Raw genomic sequence first — 21590 nt, forward strand, 5'->3', positions numbered from 1 at the left:
AAGGAACACTATAAGAGCACCAGATTGTAATTCTGGGAAAGACAGCAACTAAGTTCGTTTGTCGTTATCTTCCTTCGACTACTTAAACTGACATCCTCAAAGAAACTATGATCGATCCGGATGAAGCTACAAATGGGATCAACACGAAGCTCTGCGAATATATAAACTTCCTCGTCATATTGTACAGGTGCTTCATTATATGGTGTGAGAAAAAAAATGACCAAAGTAAATAAAATTTGGTATTGATTTAAAAATGTGACAATATACATATTGAAATTAAAACGTATTTTCCTGATTGCAGTCAGTTATCTTGTATAATACGGAAAATACTAACGATTCAAAACTTTCAGACAATCGCGGCTGATTGCTCTATTGTTTTACCGACAGGTAAAATTTGAAATAGATTAGCCACGTGCAAGCTGTTTCCAGTTTTTTTGGTTACAAGATACATTCTCTTGACTATGCCACGTGACGTTCTTCTGAGATTGTTTTGGCGTTCTTTTATGAGGGCACCACTATTTATAAACCGACCAATCAATTCGTCCCTTGTGTTTAGTTTTTCATTGTAGACTTCGCTTTTCAACCACCCCCATAGACAAAAATCTAAAGGGATCCCGTGAATTATGATGAACAAGAAACGTGAACCCTATCCTCCATGAAATGTTAGATTTAGATGATGTATCACCTGACGAATAAAATACGCAAGAGCCCGGCCATGCCGAAGAACATACCGATCCTATAACCAAAGGAACCACTTCCAATAACGCTGGAAGCTCGTTTTTGAGGATGTCTAGAGAACTAGGTCCTGTAAAGCGGTGCGGAAATTTAACAGACCCAGGCGAATGTCTGCCTGTCATACCACGTAAAACATTTCAGACAAGCGTTATTTGAAAATATGTCTTCACAAAGGTATGTGGGTTTTCGTCGGACCACAGATGTGAATTACAAACGTTATTGATACCGTCACCAGTGGTAGTGACTTCATCAGTAAGAAGTACTGACAGGATTACCTGAGGATTTGCAACTAGCCAACGGAAAAATTCAAAACATCTACGTTCATATCCTTCTCAAAGGAATTGTATCCACTGTAAATGATAAGGCTAGAGACAGTGTATACGAGATGTCCGTCATATTTTTGTATGTGGAACACCGTTACTTGTGAAATTATGCGTGTGCTTGTTGAAGGACAACGTTCTACCAAATGAACACTGTCATCTACTTCGTCCACACACTGTTCATTTGCACGTAACGATGAAATATGATAACTGGAAACAGTACCAGTCTCTTGCAGTTCCGTTAAAACACGAGTAAACACTCGTAAATATGATACTACACGGTTAGGACATCGTCTACCCATGTCAGCCTATTCAGCATTTGCAAATAGGTGCCGAACACATAAACGACACGGTACAAATGGCCAACAAATCACACAGTTATTTAAACTCCCGCACAAAAATTTATCTCTGAAATCAGCTATATATCTGTTAAAAAAGATGACATGACATATATAATGTCTTTTTGAACTAGTCTATACTACCTACTCTTAAAATGTTTAATATTCCTCCTGAAATATCCTGTATATTCGTTGTGTTTCAGGAGAAATCACAGAGTTACTTTCTGACCTTAAAATAAGTTGGTACTGTAAGCAGTGAAAAAAAAATGCGTATTATTTCCCAAGCCGGTTCTGATAGTAAACTGAGGAGTACCTATGCGTACCGGACATTAATTTTGTCTTAAAAATGTTGCTGTGTATTTGTAAACTTAAACAACAACTATTATACTGAATAGCTCAAAATATAATGAGATTAGAAATGTTGTTACTAAAACTTACTTACGTTATAACAGTTAACTATGAACATAAATTGCACGATCACTTACAAATGGGCGAGGACAGTATTCCACAGAAAATATTACTTTGAACTTGGTCCGAGAGTATAAAAGGACTAAACTAAAAAGTAAAAAATCCGTAAAAATCCACTTAAACGAAATTTGACTGCTCACATTTCACTAATTATTTATGAATGCAGACTCCTTTTGACTAAAATGCGACCATTTTCGCTTAAAGACTGTTAAATTAAATATTGTAGAGAGTAAAAATTCAAGCACATAAATACAGCTTGTATGCTGTATGTTAACCGGGGGCCTAGAAACGTCGAAGAGACTCCATCCCCGCCGCGGCCGCAGTGGTCCACAACCCCACGACGACTACCGCAGTCCACTTCACCCTTTCGCCGCCCCACACCGAACCCAGGGTTACTGTGCGGTTCGGCCCCCGGTGGAGATTTTCAAGAGCAACGCTTCGTTGCACTAAAAATAATGTGAATGTGCTTCATATTTTATATGTGACTGCCAACGCTTCACATGAGGTAGTATTCCTATCTAATCCAAAAACGTGTAACGGCAAAAATATCTGCTGTCCTTTTTTACTGGAAAACACAACTAAGACCACAGGGAAGAATGCAAATAATTCATAAGTTTTCCCTATGCTTAAATTCCTTGTGTCTATGCTGCATGTAATGACAGCTCTAAACACTGAAGTAAGAATGCTTAGCGTTATGCTGAAAAGTATAATTAGTGTATAATACTCTTGACAATGCTGACTTGGGACATGTTTGTTATTTTTGACGTGGGTGAAAAATTTCATTTTCAGATGGACAAAATGAAATAATGACTCCATCATTATGGTGACGCTCTTACTGATTGAAACCCAAAGCACAAATCTCGAATATCCGTAGCATTTTCAGCTGGAAGGAGAAAAAAATCGTGACCGCTGTTGGCCGATTCGTACCAAAGTAAGTGTCGTTTCGGAAACATAACCAATTATAAGATTTGTGGGCTAAGGCTTTTGTCTTGAAAATATTTCGAGGTAGGCCTACCTGTATGAAATATGCACCAATTTTACTGTTTGCGCTTTAGTCTTTTTTCGTCACCCGTGGATCTGTTAAGCACCTGCTGGTACGGTTGGAAGCGAAGATGTCTCTGCACCCCACCACGCTGGTGCTGACTCTGCGTTCGACGCGACTCCTTCGTCTTCCCGCACACCGCAGCCCCTAGCAAAGCTCTTAATAGGCCATTAATCCTGAACACGTTCGCCGCCCACTTATAGCCTCTGGCCCCAGCTCTTGTCGTACTTTTCGGTTCGGTAACAAAACCTCTATCACCTTCTTCTCATGTCTATGCAGACAAACTGTTAAAAAGTTATTTTTTATCGTATCAGAAAAAAAGGAAAGTGTTAGAACACGACGGAAGAATTTTGAAGCTATTTTTCTATATTGGTCTCCAAAGAAAGAGTACGTTCATGTTAGGATGCAGGTTGGATAAATTTAAACATACAGACTTTTCATCTAGTGCCTGTAGAAATATCCATACGAAATGTCCTATTTATCGCAGGACATTATGTTCAGCGCATGAAGCCAGACACAAAATGTTAGCTTAAAAAGAGGAAATCTTATCCATTAGAAATTTGATGGCATGGAAGGGATTGCATGTGGCATTATTAATTCAAATGTTCAAATGTGTGTGAAATCTTATGGGACTTAACTGCCAAGGTCATGAGTCCCTAAGCTTACACACTACTTAACTTAAATTATCCTAAGGACGAACACATACACCCATGCCCGAGGGAGGACTCGAACCTCCGCCGGGACCAGCCGCACGGTCCACGACTGCAGCGCCCTAGACCGCTCGGCTAATCCCGCGCGGCTCATTGTTAATTATGAGCCTTCTAACGGATAACGACTTTAAACTGTACGGTTTCCTCATTTCTACCGTCATTTCCATGGGAACCAGTAACAACAAAAAATTAAATTCCACATATGGCAAGTTACGTACGTGACACACCATACTGAAGAAAGGAGAGGGGCCAAATCTGCTTATTTAATGTGTCGCCTCAACATCAATGAAGCTGTGTCTCGACCTTCGATTTCGATCTAATGAATGAGCTCAATCTTTACTGAAAGTACCTGCAATTTTTCCGAGTGCACTGACTATATCTCTCCATTCGCTTCCAACACAAAAAGGAAGCTCCTTACACTATGAAGTTTTAGTTCCGGTTGCGGGTTTTTCTGTGTTCATGCTACAAATTTTGCGCTGTCATAACACACTATTTCGTCAGCTTTTAAAAATTTTATCATGAAGTCCTTTAACAACTGAGGAAAGATGAATGTGGTAATACGCGTCATATGAATGCAAATGTTTCAAGTGACGGATAATGTGTTCCACACGACGTAGCAAGTGTAGACCTTGGCCTTCGTTCTGGGACTATTCCGGCGTTCGTCTGAAGTGATTTAGACCAAGCAGGTCGTAAACTAGGATAGCGCAGGAGCCCTCTTTCTGTCATCCAGCGGTGCGAAACCCTAGAGCGAGACCGAGAATAGACGAGAACACAATACAGATGCTCCTCTACAGTGACACGTCCCACCTGGTCTTAGCCCTTCCCTGTTTATCTGGGAAATATGGGCTCTTCTCTGGAGCTACAAATCTGGGAGTAATTCAGTCCTAAAAAAATTCTATATTTGCAGAAGGATACGTCTGTAAGACATTGTAGATGCTTCAGAAATTTTATCACGAGTTATACGTAGCTTCCCTAGAGAAAAAAGATATTTGTTTCATTTATATTAGTTTTAAGTGATATCCCCTTTTCGGTAAGTACGGAATCACAGCAGCTTGCAGTTGTCTGTAAAATAAACCTAACAGAAGTGATGACGACAAAACAGATTATTATTCATCCATTTTTGGTTAAAAAGGAATAGAGAAATTGGCTTTAGTTTCTGTTGTACTGTATTACCGAAATATCTGTCTCTCATGTCAACAGACATAAAAAATTTTGTCGTAAGAGCACGAGTGTTAGATTATCTTAGCGTTCTTTGTTGAGGCTACTTAAGTTGACAATATCCGTACCCACATCGTCTAAAAAATTGTTTTTAATATGTGAAATTAAATTCTCCCTTAGATAAAAGGTGGAATATACTCCAGAGATCTTTGACAGTAACGAACGTGCTCGTCGCGATCAGTCCATCGTGTCGAAAATTTTATAAGGGAGAGGAAGATTAGAATTTATAACGTCTTGTTGACAATCGGGCCTTTAGAAATAGTTTAAGCTCTGAGTGGGGGACGAAGGGAAAGGAAACCGGTCGTACCCTTTCAAAGAAACCATTCCGGCACACATCATAACCGATTTAGGGGAAACACGGAGAACCAAAATCTGATTCCGGAACGAAAATTTTAACCACCGGCCTACCAAACACAGGTGCAGCGTTGTTTTACCACTGGGCCACCTCGCTCGATGAGAATTTTAAATTTCATTCTGTTGTCACCATATGGTTAGGATGTATACGGTTCTGAAAATATATCCAGTTGAATCCACAGAGGAATCCAAATTTACAGGCAGTCTATGTCCATCTTTTACTACGTCAAAGTCCGCCCCAGTAGCTGAGTGGTCAGCGTGACGGATTGCCGTCCTCTGGGCCCGGGTTCGATTCCCGGCTGGGTCGGAGATTTTCTCCGCTCAGGGACTGGGTGTTGTGTTGTGTTCATCATCATTTCATCCCCATCCGGCGTGCAGGTCGCCCAATGTGGCGCCGACTGTAATAAGACCTGCGATATGGCGGCCGGACCTGCCCCGCGAGGGGCCTCCCGGCCAATGACGCCAAACGCTCATTTCCATTTCCACTACGTCAAAGGACAGAGTTAACTTATTACCGATTACGTCATACTAGACATTTACTGAGAATCTATGTTGAAAAAATATGTAAATAATTGTATTCCAAATTTCTTTGGACTAACTTTTTAACTTGTGGATGTCGTTAATGCTCTTAATAATCATAGATCGTTTAAACTGTTAACTGTATCGATACATTCAACTGGCATTTAGTTGTAACAACATGGCAAGATTCAATACTTTTAGTCACACGCGAATGATTCTAATAGCTCCAGCTCCAAATCTTTTGAGAATAAATACAGTATTTTTACTAGAAATTTCCATGGCATTTTGTAGTTCAAAATTTACTTTGCACCTTGAACATCCTAATCTTTCAGTCACGAAAGTTTGGAGTGATTTCTACGTCATTTTTTCATGAAAATTAGTGTCGATACTGTCAACAGCGAATTCGCAAACTACTACTTTCCTTACACTACTGAAAACTGTGTCTGAAAAACTCAACATTAATACTCAATATGAAATTTTCACTATCAATAAAACACGGCTTGTACCCTCATATTATTAACTCTTTCAGTCGGGCACTTCACAAAAAGTTATAACTGTGCAACGTCGCGTAATGACCTGCCATTTACAAAACATTCAGAGAAAAGCTCTCGAAAGGACGAATGAAAGTGTGAACTGAATGTCGACATTGATTACGAGATGGAACAACACAGCTCAATTCACCGGTGATAGAGAGAACATAGGGCGTGGCTTTGTCGAAGAAACATTCCAGTATTCATCTGAAGTGATTTGGAAGAAACAAGGGGAATCTAGACTAAGGCAACCGGATGGAGTTTCGTGTGGTGCTCCTCTCGAATATGCGTGAGAATGCTGAAAAGTAATGCCTCCAAATTCTTTATGTGAAAACTCAAAGCATTTTGAATAAAACAAACGTTATTAACATTCTACATCTTTATTCTTCGTGTCTAAATATTTGCAGCCGTCTGCCGCGAGAGAGCTTCGAATTGTAGCGTGTAACATGGCAGTGTGTAATGTAACTGTCGGTGTATGAGAAACAGCGTGCTGTAAACAACTTTCGAATGCTAAGAGAGTTCGTCCATACATGGACCACCCTCTCTTTCATCGTGACAATGCCAGACCACTCACGAGTTCTGCAACATCTGCAACAATACCCTTGGTTTCACTGTCGCTGTCCCGACTTGGCCCCACCCGATTTTCATCTTCTTCGAAAACTTAAAGAACGTCTTAGACGACTTCACTTCGATAGTAGTGAAGCCATGCAAGCAGAGGTGACGTTGTTGCTACGTTAACGAAGTCAAACGTTCCACAGGGACAGTATCAACAAACGGTCTCTCGCTTGGATGAATGTGTTCGTCGCCATGGTGTCTATGCTGAGAAACAAATATGTAAACATGAAGAATAAATATTTAGAGCATTAATAATGTTTGTTTATTTTTTAAAAATAACTTCCAAGAGTTTTCACATAAAAATTTCCGAGGAATTAGTTTTCAGCACGTCTTATACTACCCGCCACATTATGAGTGCGCTGGACAAAAGACTAATGACCCGTAGGAGCCACCACGCTAATGCCGCGTAACACGCCCCCCACCCCTTCCCCCCGCCCCCTTTCCAGCCTTGATAATGACCACAGTTCGGCGAGTAAGACATACACAAGCATCTTCGGTGTGTCACTCTTTCATCATTAGATTCAGTAGAGCTAACAAACTGTGGGGTGTTGACAGGTTTTGCCTGGTTTTCCAAATTATTGGAGACGTTTTCTACGGAATTAAAATCGATTACTAGTCCAGCTGAGGTGCGACTGGGTGCGACTGGTTACCTGAGTGTTCGTCAAACCAGGAACGTAAGCATGCAGCCCTGGGGGAAACGGCTGTTGTCACCTTGGAAAACGGAAGGTCCACAACACACTCAACATGAAGACGTAGAAGAAACGGCAACAACTTGTCACCGAGAGTGTTGAAATAAACATCCTGGTTCATGTTCACAGCTACCTGAACGAGTGGACCCAAGTCATGCTACTAACAACAACCCCAAAATATCACAGGACCTGTTCCGGCCTGAACTACACACACTGCGTACTAAGCGCCTCGTTGGGCTGTCGGTGCACTGGACGCCTTGGATCACTTGAAAATATGCCAACTCACAAATTGTCGGACAGCATTACGAGCCTTTAGTTAGCTACGGTCCGCTTTATGTGCTGTTTGGTTCATTAAAGACGTGCAACTTTGAAGTGTCGCGGTGATCAACGGCCTTTTCGAGGGACCAGACTCTATAAGTCCATTGCATGCAGTTCTCTACGCAATGTTCTTTCTAAAACTGATTGAGAGTTACACTATGTGATCAGACGTATCCGGACACCTGGCTGAAAATGACTTAAAAGTTCGTGGCACCCTCCATCGGTAATGCTGGAATGCAATATGGTGTTGGCCCACCCATAGCCTTGATGACAGCTTCCACTCTCGCAGGCATACGTTAAGTCAGGTGCTGGAAGTTTTCTTGGGAAATAGCAGCCCATTCTACACGGATTGTTGCACTGAGGAGAGGTATCGATGTCGGTCGGTGAGGCCTGGCACGAAGTCGGCGTTCCAAAACATCCCAAAGGTGTTCTGTAGGAATCAGGTCAGGGTTCTGTGCAGGCCAGACCATTACTGGGTTGTTATTGTCGTGTAACCACTCCGCCACAGGCCGTGCATTATGAACAGGTGCTCGATCGTGTTGAAAGATGGAGTTCCCATCCCCGAATCGCTCTTCAACAGTGGGAACCAAGAAGGTGCTTAAAACATCAATGTAGGCCTGTGCTGTGATAGTGCCACGCAAAACAACAAGGACTGCAAGCCCCTCCAAGGAAAACACGACCACAACATAACACAGCCACCTCCAAATTTTATGTTGGCACTACACGCGCAGGCACATGATATTCACCGGGCATTCGCCATATTCACACCCTGCCATCGGATCGCCACATTGTGTACCGTGATCCGTCACTCCACACAACGTTTTTCCACTGTTCAATCGTGCAATGTCCCACGATGTCTAATGACTTCTGAGGTAGCTGATATGGAATACCTGGCAGTAGGTGGCAACATAATGCACCTAGTATGAGAAACGTATGGTTTTGGGGGTGTCCGGATACTTCTGATCACATGGTGTACGTACATTCACTGACCGCAGCAATTCATATCGGAACTGAAACCGATTGTCCCTGACGAGACGTGACACTCGGCTCTGGTTCCCGTCTGTTAGGATCGCTCTACGACCACTGTTCTTACACAGGTTGACATAGTTGCAAGTGGTACACCACTGTTTACAGACATGTCGGACTGTTCCGTTGATCCCCCAACAAATCTGGCAACTTCACCAGCGGTGTCGTCATGGGCACATACAAATACAGTAGCTCCTGCTGCAAGGAGCATCCTTTCCGGATGAAAATGTCCTCCGAACATGGCTCGACAACTTCTCGCCCCGAAACCACGTGATTTCTGCAGTCTCGGTATCGAAAACTTACCCCACCGTGGGCAGACTGTTGTAAATAGTGAAGGAGGATATATTATTGAAGACTAAAATTTCTGTTATGGGTATCTATTATGTTTATTAAGCTTACGCATAAACGCTACGAACTTACACACCAACCCAATATAAGAGAGCCGTTGTCCATATTAGAGGTGCAACAGCTGCCGCGTAACATCTAAGACCTTAATTCAAATCCCAGTCCAGACGTTATCATTCGGTTTTGCTGTGGTTTTCTTAAACCACAGTATGTTGGCAATATTTCTTGGACTAATGGATCCGTTCTCCGTCTTCGTAAACTGAACCAATGCGCCATCTCTAATGATCCGTTTGTGCCTCAGCGATAAAAAGTGATGAAGAAGAAAATGATTGCATCGTTGATGAAGTAAATTTTTAGTGCAGTGAGCAAGAAGGTGACAAATATTACAACGTGAGGAAACAAATGAAAATATGTAATCTGAAATTTCTAACATAAAAGTGACGATTATAAGCACATGCTATAACGGAAAGAATACGAAGTCAGAATAAAAATGACAATTTTGACGTAACTACGTCCTTCTTGTGTTAGGTCTTGACCTCTCGTCGATAATGTGAACCTTACGGACGGATCGTGAGTTTTGTGTAACATCTGGTTTCTGCGATTCCGTTCCAGACCCAAGAAGTGTTTGTTATCTCTGCACTAATATGCCACTACCGTCTTCCCTTAAACGCACACATGTGAAACATTAGTCTTAGAACACCTGTTTGTTCATGGGCACTGGTAACACGATGAAAATGCATCCGTACCACTTCTCTCGAAGTATCTTAGAAGTTTTATAACAATTAATTTCCACTCTGTGATATAAGCATAAAGCTATTTCCTATACTTTCCTTTGAACTATGGTTAACCAGGAATTGTCTTTTCTCGCATCAGTGAACAGAAAAAGAAATTGCAAACTTCTGATCCCCAACATAATGCAAGCTATAGCGAAAAAACTACCGAGTCAATGTAGCTGAGAATAGTAGCAGTGCTAAGTTAAAGAATAACTATGTGAAGACGTCCGCTGGAACAATCAGAACAGAGCCAAATATGGGCTCAGTTAAGAACTAGCGTGAAAATTATTCGAAACAGTGAGAAGAAAATATCAAGTCGCGCGAAGATGAGCAAAGAAGCAGTAAACAGGGAGCTGTGGATCATTGAGGCGATGCCAGAGTCTAGTCACGAAGAGGGCCGCTTTTCTTAACGCCCATTCAGCCAATCTGCACTGCGACAATTCACAATGACGGCTCGCGCGAGCCTCTTCCGTGCAGTGTCTGTCGAGAAGCACACTGCTTCGAAGAATTTCACCAGTAAATTACTGTCGCCAACTGTATTTTCTGAGAACATTTCCACTAAGGTGTTCCTCTGATAACGCTTCAAAAACTGCTATAGAATCGTACAAACTATGTTCATTGTTTGAGAAATTATTTATTGAGTTTGTAAACGATAGCTTTTTGCCACATTTCCTTGCCCGTCACTTGCTGTGAGTCAAGTTCTTGACGACGGTAAAACAGTGAAATTTACCTGATGGGAAAGCTTCACGATCAGCTGTGTAGACTGTTTTCACAACACAGTCAAAGTTCCAAACTGGAGAGTAAAATTATGACAGTTTCATATCAGTGAATCTAGATCCGGGGATTACGTGAGGGTGCAGTTAGGTAAATATATGTTGCAGGTAAAGCAGCAGTGCGTATAGGACAGAAAGAAAGCCACGTAAACCTAAATTGTTTATTTGGGGAAACAAGAAATCTACAGAAGTTTCATTGCAACGTCTTTTTTATGTTCGGAGGTGCTGCTGAAATTTTCAGCAGTCTAGTTAGACTTCAGCGTAAGAAATAATAGTAAAACTAATTTACTTAATGTAACAAATCTAAGAAATGTTATCTGTATAATCTTGACACAAAATTTGTCCTGCCCAAAAGAGCGTAGCAGTGTTTTTGAAAGGAAACGCTTCCATTTCAAAGATGTTAAGCATTTAGTTCAATGCATGTGCAGGGTTGAAGATGCCAGTGTTGCTGTGTACTGGCAACTAACGACAGAATTTGCACTTCAGTTACAAGTGTGGAATCTGTTTCTATTTTGATGTCAAATTATCATATCGGAGTGTATCCCTCTGCGTTCACTGTCTACCAATGTTATGTTTTGCTATATGTCAACTGCTGGAATCGTGACGCTGAAGGGCAAGTAAGTTGCGTTACCCCAGGCCAGAGGGACATCAAGGCGGAGGGAGACTTTAACACAGATACTTCATAAAATCGCCTATGAAAAACAAAGTAGGGGGATTGTTTCCGCAAAGTAACCGTTTTCCTTCGGTTGAACCCTGAATGAGTTTGTGTAGCGTTTAAGGCAATGGCCTCATCTTCAGGAGGACATGGTTGCAATGATATTCTGAAACAAACGGGTTAAAATTCCCGTCCGGTAACTACGATTTAGTTTTTGTGTGGTTATCGTGAATCACTTCAAGCTAATGGCGTGATAATCTATAGATTTAACCGATTAGAACCAACTCAGGTAAAGCTCTGTTTCCAATGAATTTCTTTCCTTAACTTACGGAAGAATGCAAGGTTTTCGGATGGCAGCCTTACGTAGGTAGAGTTAATAAGACTTTATTGCTACCTAGCTAAATCCATTTACGAAAGTTTCAAAGCCACTCGAAAGGAGAGCTACCGTAACAGAGCATAGGCATACAACCTGGTTTGGAATTATTATATAAGATATTGGAACGATCTAGCACTTACAGACCTATTGGGCTCTACATACCGTGTGTGATCAAAGCATCACGACAGAGATTAGTGGACATTAATATGGAGTCTCTGCAACCTTCACCTTTACGACAGCTTGATGTGATGTTCGACACTGGAGTCTGGAGCCACGTAAACTGTCTGACTGATCTCAAGGGTATTCCATTGGATTTAGGTCGGGACTGTGGACAGGCCAGTTCATTTCATAACTTTATTGTTCACAAACCATTGTTTCACACATGCTGCTTTATGAAAGGATGCAACAATGTAAATGTCGTGTGACTAGGGCCTCCCGTCGGGTAGACCGTTCGCCAGGTGCAAGTCTCTAGATTTGACGCCACTTTGGCGACTTGCGCGTTGATGGGGATGAAATGATGGTGATTAGGACAACACAACAACCAGTCCTTGAGCGGAGAAAATCTCCGACCCAGCTGGGAATGGAACCCGCCCCCCCGGGCCCTTAGGATTGACATTCTGTGGCGCTAACCACATTTTTGTTTTTTCGTGGTTGATCGTTGTGGACGAACACATGACATCCGTTGAAGTTCGTTGTTGATCCTTCCACTCAGTTTTTTACTACAGAGGCCAACCAGCTCTCTGACCGAACACGCTGAGCTACCGTGCCGGCTGCATTGTCATGCTGATAGATACAGTCATCGTCTCCGACCTGTTCCTCTACCGTACGCCATACACAGTGCTGTAAAATATGTTCATGTCTTTCTGTAGTTAGTATTTTCTTAAGCGTAATAGGAGAAACACACCCTTACTACGAAAGATACACCTCTAGCGCAACACCATGTCCTCCGCAATTCACTATTGGAACTACAAATGATGGCAGGTAATGTTACATAGCCATTCCCCAGATCCAGGCCCTTGCCAAAGGGCACAGCGTGATTCATCACTTCAAATCAGGCGCTTCCAGTCATCCATTTTCGAGTGGCGTCGCTCTTTACAACATTTCAAGTATCCGAAGTTACATTGTATCACATTTCTTAATAACACAGGAAGTACTATTTCGTATTTATTCGGCAATACCAGGCCATCGACTCCCTCGTTGGACGGGAATATACGGAACGTACGAACACAGATTGCGACACAAGGACGACAACATATAGAAGTTTAGGTCTGGCCGTGTTTCATGCACGGATAGCCGAAGCGGTTAGGGCGACCACACGAGTAAAACGCAAAATTCGGGTTCGAGTTCTGTCCGGCCCAAATTTTCGTTGTCGTTATTCTAGTATACAGCCAAAGATACTGTAGTTCATATTCGAAACTGCGAGTACATTTTCTGGAATCCTTTTACACTGGCAGATCCGCGGGTCGTGACAACTAGCGGTGAATTCCGTATTACATAGTAGTGTCCGGATACTTTTGATCAGATAGTGTATGTTAGAACTGCGATATTTCTCTTGTGAATGGCTTCGAATCGATGGATACTAAATAATGACTTTTCTATCAATTTTCTTTTGAATGGTAGCAATCTGTGGCTTCCATGTAGCTGTGTTCCTGTCGTTTTCGAAAGCAGTGTATCAGCGGTATGATATCCCTGAGGTCGAAGTACAATGGGACAACGTGCGAAATTTATTAGCTTCCACTACAAATGGCGATTATTTCAATTAAAAAATTGTTTTTGTTACGTCTGTACATATTGCGCAAAAATGAAAATCAAATGTCAATTCAATCAGCGGAATATCGTTGTTTACACTGCTTTTTAAAATACTGTTTTGTGTGTTTCGCTCAATTTGGTAAACTTGAAAGCAGTGCCTTCATTAAATTCTTAGTTTTGGACGTATTATCGCCAAAGGAATTTTCATTTAAATTTTATGAAAGATAATAAGACATGTGGCCTGTTATGTTCAACAGTTATGAAAACACTGGCTGGATTGAAATACGCTGTACTCCTCTTGAAGATTACGCATGTGAAAGACACTCCAAAAATTCCAGCGGAAAATGAAAACTTCGAAAAATTGCATAATATGATATTGGTCGGTTGTCGACTTAAGTAGTTTGAAAGAAATGACTTCAGGAAAACAAATGTAACGCTGAATTTTAACAAATAAGAAATTGTTAAGAAGCTTTGTGCAAGATGGGTATCGCGTTTGTTGTATTTTCAGCAAAATTGAATGTGAAAAAAGTTTCCAGCTATGTTTGAATCGTTTTAAAATCAATGCAACGGCTATGGATATGTTGTACGGCCACAGCTTCACTCCAGAAACGAAACAGCAGTCAAAACAGTGACTGAAACCCGATGGCTCTGCATCAGTAATAGTGAAGTCTGTTGCATCTACAAGACAGGTTAGAGCCGACGTTTCCTGGGATGCAAAAAGTATTCCTCTTCCTGATTTTCTCGAAAAGGATAAAATAGTAAAAGGTGAATACGGACAACTGTTCAGGACAAATTGTGTAACAAAACACACGGAAAGAGGCCGGGATTTGAGAAGGGGGAAAAGCGTTCGTTCGGGACAAACGTGTTTTGACGACGCGAAAATGTGGGGTTATGAGTACGAATTGTTGGAGCACCCACCCTATTCAACAGTATTAGCACCCGCAGATTTCCACATTCTTTCACTTCTTAAGAAATTCGTAGCATTCTCTTGTTTTAAAAGCAAATAAGGTGTTATATAAGCTGTGGATTTTTCTCCCCAAATCGTCCTTCGGGATCTGAAACGAAACTGTGCGAAAATGTTATTCAAAGTATTGGATTGGTACAGAAGTTCGTAGCGGCTTTTTTTTTGCATGTTAGTATTCCGGCTGCTATAGGTTTATTTATCGACAGTCGTTTTTTATTTGTTGTTCACGGTTGCTATGTGAGTTTACATATTTTCATGTTGTCATTTGGAGATAGTGAGTGGAGCTGTGGACGCTAGAAAATGGAGTTCTCAGCGGAGAAATCGGAACAGGAGAGACATCCAGAAACATTTGCGTCGTGTATGGGGATAATGCCACTGGACAGAGCACGGCAGGAAATGGTTTTTTCGTTTTCAGGAGGATCGTTTTGACATTAGTGACTCTCCACGCTCAGGAAGACCTTCGGTGTCTGGTGACGGTTGTTTAAACGCATCAGTCCACAATGATCAGACGTCAGTATACTCGAGAACGGGCAAATGTGCAACATTTACACGCAATAGGGAAGGTTAAAAAATCGGGCGTATGTGTACCGCATGCTCTAAGCCAAAATCGCAAAAGTCAGCGTGTGGCCATATGTGCATCTCTACTTACACGTCATCAACAGGCTCGTGAATAACACCGAACGTTCTTATCCTGTACGTTACTAGTGACGAGAAATGGTGTCTTTATGCTAACGTAAGGAACGCTTGAGCCCAAAAAAGCAGAACTCCCAGTACAAAGACCTTCGCACGTACACGAAAGATAATGTTGTGCATCTGGTGGAAAAGCGACGGTGTGGTGTACTACGAACTGGTTCCCCGGGGTGTAACCATCACTGCTCACATTTATTGTGAACAGCTTAGGCGTCTTGCAAACGCAGCCCGAGAACGACTACCAGGAAGACTGCGTGAAATAATGTTACTCCACGATAACGCTCACCCGCATTCTGCTGAACTGACTAATAACGCTATACTGGAGTTGGGTTGGGACGTCATCCCGCACCCACCTAATTCAGCTGATCATGCGCCTTCAGATTTTCTCCTTTTCCGCTCTCCATCGTATAATCTTCCTTCCCGGATGAAAATGCGCCCCGACCATGCCTCGACAAGTTCTTCGCCTCCAAAGGACTTGATGTCTACAGTCACGGAATCGAAAAGTTACCCAGCGTTGGCAGACTGTTGTAAGTAATGTAGGAGAATACAGGGTGTCCGAAAAATCTTTCCCTGATTACATAAATTGATAACTCAGGCTAGAAGTAAGATACAAATATGAAACTGGTGTCTAATTGCTTACAAACTATCAAAGTTTTTTTCACACATCAGTAAACTTCCACATGAGTGCCGTTGGTAGCACGTAGCATATCTAGGCGATATTCAATTTCCTTCCACACATTAGCCAGCATCACTTGACGGGTCGATTCAACGACTGTGGTTATCCGTTGCCGCAGGGTTTCAAGATCTGGTACACGTGTTCGGTAGACCTCGTCCTTGACATAACCCCATAAAAAGAAGTCTACTGGGGTTACGTCAGGAGAGCGTGGAGGGCAAACCGTTGGCCCATCACGACCAATCCATCGCCCAGGAAAGGTCATATCGAGATAGGTACGGACGCCCAAATCCCAATGAGGCGGTGCACCGTCTTGCTGAAACAAGACATCGGGGTGATACTGAAGCAGCTGAGGAACAGCATACAGTTGCAACATGTCCAGATACACTGCAGATGTGATGGTAGCTTCAGCGAAGAAGAATGGCCCGATAATTCGATCGTGCAATAGCGCGCACCAAACATTCACCTTTGTACTGCCTGTGGTCCACTCCATGACCTCGCCAGGGGGTTGTGAACCACAAATGCGCACATTATGTCGATTCACTACTCGACTGACAAAAAAGGGCGCTTCGTCGGAAAAGGCAATTCGTCTGAGATAACTATCATCGTCCTCAATAGGTGAAAGCATTTCGACCGCAAAGTCATATCGACGTGTACTGTCATTGGGCAACAATGGAAGTGGAAGTTTACTGATGTGTGAAAAAAACTTTGATAGTTTGTAAACAATTAGACACCAGTTTCATATTTGTATCTTACTTCTAGCCTGAGTTATCAATTTATGTAATCAGGGAAAGACTTTTCGGACACCCTGTATATTACTAATGACTAAAGTCTCTATTATGTGTGTCTGTTGTGTTCACTAAACGTATGGAAAAACGCTACGAGCTTATGTGAACTAGCCGTACATACTGATATAAAATGTGATTAGGTGAGAATGTGGGTGCACGTCAATCTAAAAAACGCTCTTCAAAATAAGTCGTCGATATTTTCAGCTGGTCCACACAGAAGTATCTCGTGTGGAGGTGTAGGCCTCGTAGGTGATTGTGAGGCGCAGCGAGGCAGCGGTGGCGACAGTGTGTAAGCAAATGAGCGCGTGTGTGGTGTGTGAGGCGGGTGGCCGTGAGGAGCAGGAGGCGGCAGCAGCAGCCTTCACCTTGCAGGGCGTGGTGGCGGCGGAGGTCGCGCGCCTCACTGTACCACAGGCCAAACCGACTCTTGCTTCTCTAACGGGACGCGTAGCCGGTCGTGCTACTCTACCACAGTCTTGGGCACCGAAGCGATCTGTGACAGGTACACATCTAAATCTGTGTTGTGACTCTGCAAACCACCGTGCGGTATGTGGATATCCAGTAGCCGATTTATTTACCTCACCTCATATCATCTCACAACAGACACGCAGCGGCGATACTGACTGTAAAATTTAGTATATGTTCTAGTTGCTGTAAATTCATCGCCCTTTTACCCACTTTCCTGACATCATCCCCGTTTTCGAGGGTCCAAATGTGATAAACACTGGCCGGTCAGGGTGGCCGAGCGGTTCTAGGCGCTACAGTCTTGAACCGCGCGACCGCTACGGTCGCAGATTCGAATCCTGCCTCGGGCATGGATGTGTATGTGGTCCTTATGTTCGTTAGGTTCAAAAAATGTTCAAATGTGTGTGAAACCTTATGGGACTCAACTGCTAAGGTCATCAGTCCCTATGCTTACACACTACTTAACCTAAATTATCCTAAGGACAAACACACACATCCATGCCCGAGGGAGGACTCGAACCTCCGCCGGGACCAGCCGCACAGTCCGTGACTGCAGCGCCTAAGACCGGTTCGTTAGGTTTAAGTAGTTCTACCATCTAGGGGACTGATGACCTCAGTAGTTAAGTAACATAGCGCTCAGAGCCATTTAAACCATTTGTGATAAACACTACCATATTCAGGACTTAGCGTAATTGATTTCCAGTGACCGGCTGTGTTTCCTGTCATCACGTCGTTATTCTAATCTAAGGCGAAACGGTAACTAGTGTATGATAGAAAAGGAAATTCGATTTTTCTGTTTGGTTGGGAGGTCCAGAGGGGTTATTTTGGATACGGTGGGGTACCATTGTAAATATGGAGTCTGAATGTAGGCGACTGTAATGGATGAACGTGTGTAGTGGTGTAGTGTAGTGCTGTGGGCTGGCACGGTGGCTAAACTTGTTCGGTCAGGGAAACAGACAACCTGCGGCAAAAAAAAAAAAAGAATGCTAAGTGAAGTTCTCGTCGATGGAATCTGAACGATGTCACGCGACTTCCGCACAGAACCATTGACGAATAAACGACGAAGAGACTTATCGAAAGCAAGAAAAATAAAGAAAAGTGGTAAAGTGCGAGGCTACAAATCAAAAGGGCTCGGGATCGACCCCTGAATTTTTATCCGTTACCATCTCTTTCCCCCTCTGTCAATGTTTGTTGATGGGGAAAATGGTGATTTAAACCGTGGTTCGGAGTACACGTTGAACTGTAGGACCCCCTATAACTGGCTGGGTAAGTCAGCTCAGACCTCGGAGTGGGGCAACGTCACACCACCTCCAACAGGACCAGCACTGTGGTGTTCAAAACAGTCAAAGGATTGATGACTGTTTCACTTCTTTTTGCTACAATGAAATATGTGGTGGGTGTTCTATCGGAGATGTCCAAAAAAATATACACCATTTGGATCGTGCACCGTGAATCAAGACACAAAAGAATTAATGACATTAGCTGCCAGTGAGCATTGATTTAAATCAATGGGGAATGTTAAAAATTTGTAGTGGACTGGGACTCGAACTCTAAACTCTCGCTTACGAGGCAGATGTGCTAACCACTGCGCTATCCGGCCACCGTTGTCAGCTCAACTGCACGGACTATCCTAGCACCCCTCCCATCAGACCGAAATTCTCAACTTGCCTACACATTACTGATGTAGAATCTCTTGCCCATCATCCCCACTGCCCATTATCCTACAATGAAAGGTGGGAGACGGTGAAACCTGGTGCCTCTCGAATAGCAAAGAGCGAACCGCCGAGCTTAACGTCCTCATCAGACGGACGGATCTCCATCAACAGTGCCACATACGTGCACTCCATGTGCTCCTGCTGAAAGATTTGGAATGCAATGCAGGGTATTGGCGGAAAATCTTGTGATCAGTAACTATCCGTCGCCACTTCTCGTACCCTTACCGGCCAAATAATTAAGAACGGAATTTTCTTCCAACACCTGAATCGAATAGGTCATCTCTGAGGCAACCGCCATCGTATAAAAGTGCGTTAGCGATCTCGGATACAATTTTTGTTTCACAAAAATGGAATGTTGTTATTTACTCAGCACGCAACTGTAAATTCTGTCTTGGTTAGCCCACAACACATACATTCAACAACTTATAATCGACACGTATCTGTTCTACTCCACAATGAAATCTAACTACTCTTCAAATTCTTCACTTGTGTCTGCTCTGTAAAATGAGCAAATCAGAGTAGTTAGACTTTGCTGAATATATAAGCATTGCCCGACGATCCTAATCAATTTTGTTTCTTCATTTTTGCTATGTGCCCCGTCCGCAGTTCTGTACACAAATTGCCTCCCACCAGTGCGTATAGAGCTTAAAACTATGCGAATTCGGCCCATATGTTCAGTACGCACAACTCCGAGGGCGCGCTGAAAAGTAATGCCTCGGAATTTTTATTCTGTTCTCAACATCGGTTGAGATATTAGATGTCTAGAATTACTTGGTCGACTTTACCGCTTAACTGAGGCAAGTTGCAACCCTCTGCCGCTAGAGTGCTCGAAATTGTCGCGTATAACACGGCAATGCTTAACGTAACTATGTTGGTGCGTGAGAAACAGCGTGCTGTAATCCTTCAGAAAACTGAAATCACCAATTTGAAGAGTTCGTCCACACATGGAGCTCCCTCTCCTGCATCACGACAAATCCTCCATACAGTACCGACTTGGCCCCATCAGATTTTCATCTGTTCCCGAAAATTAAAGAACACATTTTACGACTTTAGTTTGATAGTGATGAAGGGATGAAAGCAGAGCTGAGTTTGTGGCTCCGTCAACAAAGCCAAACATTCTGTGGAATATTGGTCTCTCGTTGGGAGAAGTGCGTTTGTCGCCAGGGTGACTGTTGAGGAATAAATATGTAGGCTTGAAGAATGAAAATGTAGAATATTAACAAAGTTTGTTTTATTTAAAAATCCTTATGAGTTTTCACACAAATTCGGAGGCGTTGCTTTCAGTGCGCGATCGTGTATGTGCATTTAAAATTCTGTATTATTTTTGGTGCTTATGGTATGCCATAGAAATCACTGCAGCAATGTGTACTAATAGAAGACGGCTCTTTTCTATTTTGTTTCCTCGCCTCGAAAATTTTCTGCCCTTTTATTCTGTACAATGCTCAGGTGTATGTTCACAAACGGAAAACCTGCGTTTTACAAAGGATCATTTCAGCCTTCCGTGGCGACTTTCGAACGTAACGATGTAAAACGCATACTTACTACTTAGAAGTATCTTTCATCTTAGAGTGTTTCACGTCCTATATGCAAAGACGAAATTAGTAACACAATATTTTAATACTCCATAAAACACAGAAACCTACTGTAGAGGCGAGTAGTATATTTTACCTATTGACAACGACGTAAATTTTGTTCTTTTGTTTTCGTGTTTTAACTACTTGTGTATTGCATTCCTGAGGAAGAGATTGGTAACCAGCCACAATTTACGTAGGCTTATGTGAGAAACCTTGTTCAGTCTGGTCGGAGCATCAGACCGTCGGTTGTTAAGTCGTCGCGTGCATCTCCCGAGTTATACTTCACCTATGTGTCTCACAGCCCGCCTGGCCGTACAATCAGGCTTTCTGCAGATTTCTTAAAATGCTTCAGGTAAATAATAGGATTGTTCCTTTGGAAAAGAACCGACTCATTCCTTCCTCCATCCTCCTCCAGCTAAGTTATTTCTCCGTCTTTAATGATCTTGAAGTCGATAAGACGTTAACTCTAATTTTCCTCTTTGTCTCACGTAGCAGGGTCGAAACATTAATCTATACCAGTAAGTTCTTCTTTTATAATCCTAATCCATCTAACATGGGTTTGCGGAACGTAATTATCAGGTCTTATACTTTGAGGATATCTTCACATATTCTTGGAGAATAGCCCACTCCGAAAGGAGCTTTGCCTTTGTAGAGGAAACTCAAACTGCACTTTTAGAGTTTACTCATTATCTCTATACTGCTGTAGTCCTATTCAAAACTGTCCCATCAAGAATGACGTAACTTATCTTTGAACATTTTCACTTTACCCTTTTGTTTCAGTAACTGCACTCTGACAATAATCTCTAGAAAAGTTGATATTACTCTGCTTCATGGACATAATTTTTCCATAAGTGATGTGCAGTCTACTACTTTTCAGAATTCTCCAGATATACAGTGCCTTGGAATTTGTCTAACATACAGTAAAAATGACATGGTTCCTTCATCTACTATCGCAGTTAATAGTTCTTGCATCTGGATATCTGAGCAACGAGAGTCAATATTGAAGAGTTCGAAGATTCTGATTTTTTGTTTTTGTTTTGGTAATTTGCAGTATCGACAGTGTTTTTGTGTACAGTACATGGTGCACCGCGCGTTCACCGAAGAAGATCCATTTAAACTGGCCGCCAGCGCGAACCACACCCTCTCTAGGGCTAGCCGTATTCCTGTG

The 21590-nt window shown here is 42.4% G+C and overlaps 1 protein-coding gene across 7 annotated transcripts in view; it reads right to left on the reverse strand.

The window, feature by feature from the left end:
* LOC124556761 (nuclear factor 1 X-type) overlaps positions 1-21590 on the reverse strand; it is a 587449-nt gene that overhangs the window by 319499 nt on the left and 246360 nt on the right. The window lies entirely within an intron of this gene.

This window comes from Schistocerca americana, chromosome X, assembly GCF_021461395.2.
Source record: "Schistocerca americana isolate TAMUIC-IGC-003095 chromosome X, iqSchAmer2.1, whole genome shotgun sequence".
Lineage (NCBI taxonomy): Eukaryota > Metazoa > Arthropoda > Insecta > Orthoptera > Acrididae > Schistocerca > Schistocerca americana.